This window comes from Oratosquilla oratoria, unplaced genomic scaffold (assembly GCF_046742065.1).
Source record: "Oratosquilla oratoria isolate Oo_2021 unplaced genomic scaffold, ASM4674206v1 SCAFFOLD70, whole genome shotgun sequence".
NCBI lineage: Eukaryota > Metazoa > Arthropoda > Malacostraca > Stomatopoda > Squillidae > Oratosquilla > Oratosquilla oratoria.
The window spans coordinates 70365-80000 of NW_027467734.1; positions in this window are offsets into that span (position 1 = coordinate 70365).

The window sequence follows — 9636 nt, forward strand, 5'->3', positions numbered from 1 at the left end:
AGATAGAGAGAGGAAGAGAGAGAGATAGAGAAAGATAGAGAGAGAGAGAGACAGAGAAAGATAGAGAGAGGAAGAGAGAGAGAGAGATAGAGAAAGATAGAGAGAGAAAGATAGATAGAGAGAAAGATAGAAAGAGAAAGATAGATAGAGAGAGAGGGAGGTGTCTACTCAAGTTGATTTAGGAGAATGGCTAATAGTAAATCTCGACGTATACCACACCCTGAACAGACTCCTTGCGGTGCACGGGATATAGTTTCGCCCTTCGCTACCGAATGGGAAGCCACGGCCCAGAGGGGAACCATGACCTTTTCGCCACGGGACAGAAGGGGGTTATCACACTGGGCTAGTTTTCCTCCAACCTCCGATTAATCGGCGGTATCGCCCACCTCCAAGAAATTGTTCCGACGTAAATTCGGATGTTTAACAACAAACCCGAAACCAGTGGAGGGTTCCCCGCTCACTTGAATAAAATTGCTTGGCGACACCCAAAACATATTAACATTACGTAGGAGACTGCAAGAGACCCTAAGGCCTACACTAGTCAGTTCCATGTCCCACACCACCTGCCATCTCCATCCAGAAAGTTATCATATTTTCACCCAAAACATATAAGTTATCAACATAAGAATGGAGGAGACTGCATGAGACCCTAAGGCCTACACTAGTCAGTTCCATATCCCTCACCACCTGTCATCCCCGTCCATAAAGTTAATCTTCAGCCAAAACATACAAGTTATCAACGTAAGAATGGAGAAGACTACAAGGTACCCTAAGGCCTACACTAGGTAGTTCCATGTCTCTCACCACCTGTCAGCGCTCACTACATGGTTACCAAGTCTATTCCATTCGTTAACCACTCAAGTGGTAAACCAGTTCTTGCCTAAACTTTTTGGCGTCTATGGATCCCCTCAGTTAAATGGAATTGCTTGGCCTCAAAGAGTCTGATCTAAACTTCCGATTCCGATAGTAGTCGCGATACCACTTTAAACTTCCGATTCCGATACGAGTTCCGATACTGCTTTAAACTTCCGATTCCGATACGAATCCTGATGCTACTCTAAACTTCCGATTCCGATACAAGTCCCGATACTGCTCTAAATTTCCGATTCCGATACGAATCTGATACTGCTCTAAACTTCCGATTCCGATACGAGTCCCGATACTGCTCGAAGCTTCCGATTCCGATACGAGTCCCGATACTGCTCTAAACTTCCGATTCCGATACGAGTCCCGATACTGCTCTAAACTTCCGATTCCGATACGAGTCCCGATACTGCTCTAAACTTCCGATTCCGATAAGAGTCCTGAATGCACTTCGCCAGCATCGACCGTTCAGAATTCATTTGAGTAAAAACGACTTCGGTTACAAATCTCCAAATATCAAATCATCTATCCGTCATGTCTAGCAAAGCTAAACGATGAACTAAGAGACTGCAAACCTATACGAATGTTAGACATACTGTTGAAATGTTCTTAGAGAAATCTAGATTCCCGTAAGCGAAGTCATATTCTAGTTATTCAGATGGAGGTTGGAGGTAGGATGTCGGAGGAAAAATAGCCCAGTGTGACGACCCCATCAGTTTTTTTTTTTTTTTTTGAGGACTTATTCTTCAGAGTTGACGTCAAAGAAGAGGGATTTAAGTGAGACGCATTTGACCCTCATATTTCGTGTCTCTGGCCTAAGCCAAAGAAAATAGTTTAGCTTTAAACAAAACAAAAGGGATCAAGGCTTCACAGCAGGTGCAATGTCAACTTGATATGTATGTGAATGTATATATATATATATATATATATATATATATATATGTGTGTGTGTGTTTGTGTGTGTGTGTGTGTGTGTGTACAACACTGAATGGGTCCCAGTGAACAGATTTTTATCAACCACAATACACTTTAATTCTAAGCCATCTACACTGAGAGACTCGGAGGCAAACATGCAGAAATTGAAACGTGGTACAGCCAAGGACTCGAAACTGTGCTAGCACGTGACAAGTGTTCGTGACTTAACCAATTGCGCCATGAAGAATTAAAGTGTATTGTGGTTGATATATGAATATATATATATATAGATATACATGTGTGTGTGTGCTTGTATTTACCTAGTATGTGTGTGTGTGTGTATTTACCTAGTTGTATCTTATGGGAAAGGGAGCTACGCTCGTGATGTCCCGTCTCTGTATCTCGCAGTGTCCAAATAGTTCTTATATTCGTGTATGGTTTTTACACACACGCATGTAAAAGAGTCCACAAGACAGTGTGTGTGTGTGTGTGTGTGTGTGTGTGTGTGTGTGTGTGTGTGTGTGTGTGTGTGTGTGTGTGTGTGTGTGTGATAGAGAGAGAGGGGTGGGGCGGTTCAAACCCTGCCACCGGCATGGTTCATTAAATCTCACGTTACAAAGTCCTCTGTGAGGGGCACCGCCCTAGCCATCGGATCAAGTCCCAGAAGAGCCCTCATCTTAACAAAGGGACTAAAGGCGAATTTCGTCGAGACTGAAACTATCGAGACTCGAACTATGTCTGTTGCTAATAAATCGCCGCCAAGTGAAAATAAACGGACTCGCGTAGTCTTGAGGTTGCCCCACTTCTCCAACTCTTAACTCTGAGTAAACAGACATCGCCACTTCAGCCTCCACGTCCTCTACCGCCACTCTCCTCTGTCTCTGTCCTGTCTGTCTGTCTGCCTCTCTGTCTCTGTCTGTATCTGTTTGTCTCTGTCTGTGTCTGTCCTGTCTGTCCTATCTGTCCTTCCGTCTGTCTGTCTGCCTCTCTGTCTCTGTATCTGTTTGTCTCAGTCTGTGTCTGTCTGTGTGTCTCTCTCTCTCAGTCTCTCTGTCTGTCTGTCTGTCTCTCTCCCTCTTTCTATCTCTCTTTCTCTATCTCTCCTCTCGTCTGCCTCTCTCTCCCTCTTCCTCTCCCTTTCCCTCTCTCTCTCCCTCTTCCTCTCCCTTTCTTCTTCTCCCTCTTCCCCTCTCACCCCCGTCCTCTTCGCGTCCCTCTTACTCTCTCCTTCTTCTCTTCCTCGTAGCGACCCTTTCCGCCTCTCTCCCTCTTCCTCTTGGAGTCCCTCTCTCCCTCCTTCTCTTCCCCATCTTCACTGCGTCCCGTCGACTTCCCCGCTGGCTGGATGACCTCAACATCCTAGATCCAAGAAGTATATATATATATATATATATATATTATATATATATATATATATATATATATATATATATATAATCTATATATCTATATATATATCTATATATATATATCTATATATAATGTATATTATGTATATATAAAAATATATATATACATATATATAAATTATATATAAATATATATATATATGTACATATATATACACAGTATATATAAATATATATATGTATATATATTTATATATAATATATATCTATATATAATGTATATTATGTATATATATAAATATATATATGTACATATATATAAATTATATATAAATATATATATATGTACATATATATACACAGTATATATAAATATATATATATATATATACATATATATATATATATATATATATATATATAATATGTATGTATATATATATTATATATATAATATGTATGTATATATATATTATATATCATATGTATATATATTATATAGGTTTATATCATATATAATATATATATGTGTGTGTGTGTGTGTGTGTGTGTATGTGTGTGTGTGCGTCCATTTAGGTGTGCGTGTGTGTACCATCTGTGCCCTGGAGTTGAACTTGGCCCTGACGACGCCCGCTCCTCCGGGGCTTCCGGAGGACGTCGAAGCAGAGAGGGAGTTCTTCGACCCAGCATGTCTTCAGCGCCCTCCTCGGAACCCGAAGCTCCCCAGGGATTTCTCCTTTCCCCTTGCCGACCAGCGCCCATCAGGTGGAAGAAAGGACTTTCGGCCAAAGGGCTTAAATCGAAGGCGGCAGTGGACCATAGGTTCCCATAAGCCCGCCAGAACTGAAAAAAATAATAATAAAAATAAAAACGGGAGGCAAAAAGAAAATAAGAAACTAAAAAGAAAAAAAAAAGAAGAAGAAAAAAAAAGAATCTCCGAGCGGGAGGGACGCCGTGAGAGAAAGGGTCTCATGTGCACTACTTCCCTCCTTCGGTCGCCTTGTCCGAGAAGGCGCTTCTCGTACCGGCCGGGGAGTCGTCAAGATCGTCCAAGTCGCCATGACACCTGCCATCAAGAGACCAGACCTTCGAAGATGCTTATTCGGCTGCCTGAGGACGCTGGCCTAAGCGTGTTGTGTACGAGTCTCATTAGCCCAGACCAATACGCCATCCTAGGTGGAACCGAGGATTTCGAAGAGGAACTGGACGACGGTGTTCTTGGAAGGAGACTCGCTCACCTGCAAGTGACCCCACACAAAGACACACAAAAACATACATACACATATATACACGTACACAGACATACACACATATACACATACAAACATATATACATACAAATATATATACATACACATATACACATACATACAAACACACGAACACACACAAACGCATACACTCGTGTGGTGGTTCCCTCAGCGGATTAAAAATACCTGGCTGTTGTTGAAAAAATATATAATGTTTTCCTTTCATTTTTGTCTTATAGGAAGAAAGCGAAAATTATGAAAAATAGATATAAGGAGAAAGGAAAGGAAGAAGGAAACAGAGAGAAAATCCAATAATGAAAAAGATGAAAGGAGGAAAAGAGAAAGACAGGAAGAGAGGAAAAAAATGACAGAAAATGAAAGATGCTTAACAATGCGCCATCAGTAAAATTTCCGAAACACATTCAAGATTCTCGTCAAATTTTGTGAATTTGAAAAGATGGAAAATAAACTTTGCTTACAGTATTCTAGACTACTCCGATACCTGACACAAAGGTGATTTGACGTTTGGAGATTCGAAAAATGATTGTAACCAAACTGAATGATTGGATTTGACAGACGAATGTGTGTGGAGGAAAAACAAAACGAAAATGGACCGGAACTCGATCTTAAACGTTTCGACCTATTCGGTCTGCCAACTTCGTGAAGTTTAGATTTATACACACTCGAAGTTGTAGCCTCGGACAGTTCACCCCATGAACTCTCTGGGGACTTTTGTTCCAGTACTTCCCGTAACAGGTACATGCCTCCGTATTGATTCTATAATTAATTTACTTGCTACCTTAAACACACAAAAGCTTCCCTGTCAGAGGTATTCATATAGGCGGCTTCAACAGTTTCTCTCATGTTCCTTTTGAATCCCTTGTGTGAAATCTCGACCTCATCCCAGTGGGGCAAATGTCCGGATCTGTTGTCAGCATGCTGAACAAGTGAATTGAATGTCCTGTGTGATCTCATGTCCTTATTATGTTCGGCTAGGCCAGGGGTTCCCAAACTGCGGGTCGTGGAGGGTCTAAATGTATGTACATTCAGCCACACAGACACGCGTTTTTATTTGCTCGTATTAGAAAAGTAAGCACATCCTTCTCATTGAAATGTGTTATTAAATCAGTCCTTTTTAATACGTATTGATAAACAATAATAAAAAATCATTGCTCTTTGTTGTCATTTATCTTTTAAATTTTAAGATAATGTATCAGCGATATAAAAAAAAATTACGCTTTCAGAAGACTTATAAAGGTAGGGGTTATGGTATGTTTGGTACTACTGAATGGGATGACGTACTGGAAAAGTTTGGGAAACACTGGGCTAGGCGTTTCTTGACGCCTTGACCTGACTCACTGTAATATGCAGAGGTGCAACCGCTGCATGGAATGCGGTAAATGTCATCGGGGACATTGTGGGGCACACACGTCTAAGTCTCTTAATCCAACACTCGGTAACTGGTAAATGTGCGGATCTTTGGGCCTAGGACATCAGACACTACCAATTCCCGAAGCGAGTTTATGTCCTGGGACCAAACGTCTGCACAAGTGGCGGTTGGCGAGTGTTGGATGAAGAGATCTAGGTATATTTATACATATGAGGACATACAACAGCGTTTTTTCTTTTATAATTTTTTCATTTCAGAATAATGAGAAATAGGTTATTAGAATTATAGAATATTGCAAAGGTAAAGGATAACAAAAAAGAATTCTGGTTGGAAAGACGAATTTAAAGGAAGCTATGAAAAATAAGACCAAATCAGCATTATAAATTGTAATTTATCAAGTATTGGGAATCAACACAGAAAGTAGGGAGTAGGAAAATGTCAGAGAAAGCGAACACTTTAAAATAGCAAATAATCCAATGAAAAGAACAAGGACTAGGCAGATTAAAACCAAGAAGAACGGAATAGATTAGATATGGGCAAAATTATCAATAAAAGGTAGATATTAGAGAGAAAAAAAAAGAGAAATATTGATCATATAGAGGACACAATGTGGAAAAGTAAAATCATTAAACACTCCAATCACATTCTAGCTTTAAAGATATAGCACATTATGCCTTTGAAAAAATATACCTTATCAAATGTAGAGAAAGTGTGTCACTGACGAAATGACTGTTATTCTTAAGTTTTTATGGAATACACCTGACAGAGGGTGGCGAGACGAGATAGAGAAGTTTGCAGGAGTTATGTGGCAGAGGCTTGCACATTCATTATAGAACATTTTGGAAGAGGCCCTAGTTCAACGGTGGATTTGTAACGGCTAATTGGTTGATTGAATGATTTTGGGGGTGTTTAGGTGTGAATAATATTTTGACGCAGCCGGAAGGGATTTCTCCCCGTCTTCTCTTTATCTGCATGAGGTGATGGAGAGGGGGGGGTCGCCGATTAAGTGATGCGGCCTTGTTGTGGATGTACTGTGTCTTGCTGCATTGCTTCTGACCCAGGGCAGTGGGCGGGATACAGGGATGACCCATCATCCATGAGGAGCTAAGATGATGAGGGGGGAAAGGGTGGTGGACTTGGCTACCTCCCTTATAAGGGGGAAAAAGCTCTTGGTATATATAGATAGAATATTATCTCTCTTGATGGCGCAATCGGTCAAGTCACTATCACTTGTCACGTGCTAGCGCAGGTTCGAGTCCTTGGCTGTACCACGTTTCAATTTCTGCATGTTGGCCTCCTCGAGTTTCTCGATGTTGATGGCTTAGAATTAAAGTGAATTGTGGTTGATAAATGTAAATATGTTCACTGGGACCCATTCAGTGTTGTACATGTACATATACATATACATATATGGTGTTGGATGCAATACCCAAATGTCCATACACCCACAACATTTCCCATACATATCGTGTTGACAAAACTTCTCCCCTTATGTCTGGTTGACAACACGCACACCACCGTTTTCTTTCCGGCTCCACCATCAATATGAAAGTAGGGAACCGCGCCGACGCCTCCCCTGGCGGCTTTTCCGCGTCCGGCGGCTCCGCATTCATTATTTGTCCAGACCGCAACAGCCAATCAGCGAACCCGTCCGCGTTTTATACAAAATAGAAATCTCACTAGCCTCAGTAGAATAGTTTTTTTTTTTACGTTTTCGAGCATGTAGACCCAGGTTATTAACATCTTTAGTATCATTAAAAAATGCTCAATGCCAATAGCCCAGTTTTGTATACAAATATATTTTCATTTTCATACAGATTCTCTTCCCCTCCCACACACGCTAATCCCTCGTTTGTGGATGTTCTTTTCTTGGTTGTCCATAGTCCATTCCAACCCAGCTGAAGAAGAGGTAAGAAACTTCAAAATCTACAGATACTGGTCCAATAGATGAGTATTGCTAATTTCTCTTCCACATTGAACTATGAAGGTATATTAAAAAAAAAAAAAAAAACGCAATTTTGAGCAATCAGTTATGCACATTGTCAGAACATTACCGGCTATACAGTTTAACAAGTATTACATAAGAGAGAACACTCTAATAAGATTCAATATTCAGAGACGAGGACACGACTACAAATAAATCGATTGCCTTACAGTATGAATATATTTTCTCACCAGAAATCCATCTCAAAATTTTTACCTCTTTTTTTTTTTTTTTTTTTTTTTTTTTTTATCGAATTGGTTTACTGTCGCGATCTTCCCCTATCAGGAGCCTAGGACGGTGCCCCTTACAGAAGACTTTGTAGCGTGGAATTTAACCAACCGTGCCCATGGTCCAACTCGCTGGCTGCTGGTCTCGAACTGCCGTCACCTCGACCTCCGCCGCAAGTATCGACGCTCTAATCCACTCGGCCGATGAGAATCCATTTTACCTCACGATTTACGGAGATATTTGTCGTTTATATTAGCAAAAATCCCTCAACTTGATTTCCCTAAACCTGGATAAATTATTTTTTAATCAAAATAGTTCTAAAGACCGGATCTAAATAGACATTCATTTAATATTTCGACAGCGGGCTATGGATCGTGCCAAGAACCAGATTACTAGATTTAGCGAGACCAACACCATCAATCATGGATCAACAACACGAAAATGTAGAAACAGCGGAGAATGGTGGATTTGGAAGAGGATGAAGAGGACAGCAAGAATGACGAATGAGGAATTTTTGTCGAAGAGGGACAACTAATGACTGTGATAAGGAAGAAACAAGATATATGGGGTATGTGAAATGGGAAAACAATAGAGAAGAGCCGTGCAGTAACTCAGTGGATACCGTGTCGAACTTATGAACTGGTGGTCGTGAGTTCGATTCCCGGGACCCGCTGGGGGCAGTAGTGTGCTGGTTTCCGACATTTTTGGCCAGGCGGGGAGGCGATCTAACACCAGCCTTAAAAAAAAAAAAAAAAAAAAAAAAAGTGGCGGCGTTGCCCCTCTGTTTCTGGGCGCTTCATTCGCTCAACCCTTCAGTGCTAGTGGCGCAATCGGAACTATGCTGCACTTGCATTCGCTTAGTTGTGGGTTCGAATCCCGCATCCCTCTCCGATTCCCAGCAGTGACTGTTTCTTGCGCCAATGGTCCAAGTGCATGAAGGGGAGTGCAAGTCAAGCGTGCAAGTTACTTGCTACAAGTTACTTGCTGTGTGAAAACATCTGCTTGACAAAGAAAAGTGGGCAGGTCGTCCAATTTTTTGGTCAAGTAGTTGTTTACACAAGGCAAGTAACTTGTAGTAAGTTACTTGCTACAAGTTACTTGCTGTGTGAAAACATCTGCTTGACAAAGAAAAGTGGGCAGTCTAATTTTTTGTCAAGTGGATGTTTACACGAGGCAAGTAACTTGCGCGCTTGATTTGCCTCATAACTTGCCCCGTGTGAACGAGGCTTTTGGCACTGTTGGGTGCCAAAACAAGGTCACGTGTACTCTGCCTAAAGAGGATCCGCGCGTGATATATCACGAATAAGATATTTTCCAGATCCCTCAAAAGAGAGAAAAATGAACAAAATAATTCAACACAGATCCGGGGTTTGTGCGGTGGGGGATGAAAGACGCCCCAAATTACTTCATATTTACTCGGCCACAATATTGAAAATTAAAAGAAAGAAATTAAAAGAAAGAGAAATTAAAAGAAAAATTAGAAAAATAAAATAATAATAATATTAACTAATTATAATAATAAAAATAAAGTAATAAGAATAACAATTATAATAATGATGATAATAATAATAATAATAATAATAATAATAATTCTATCATGGTTGACCCCTTCCGTACCTGGTAGTTCTCTCTCTCTCTCTCTCTTTCTCTCTCACT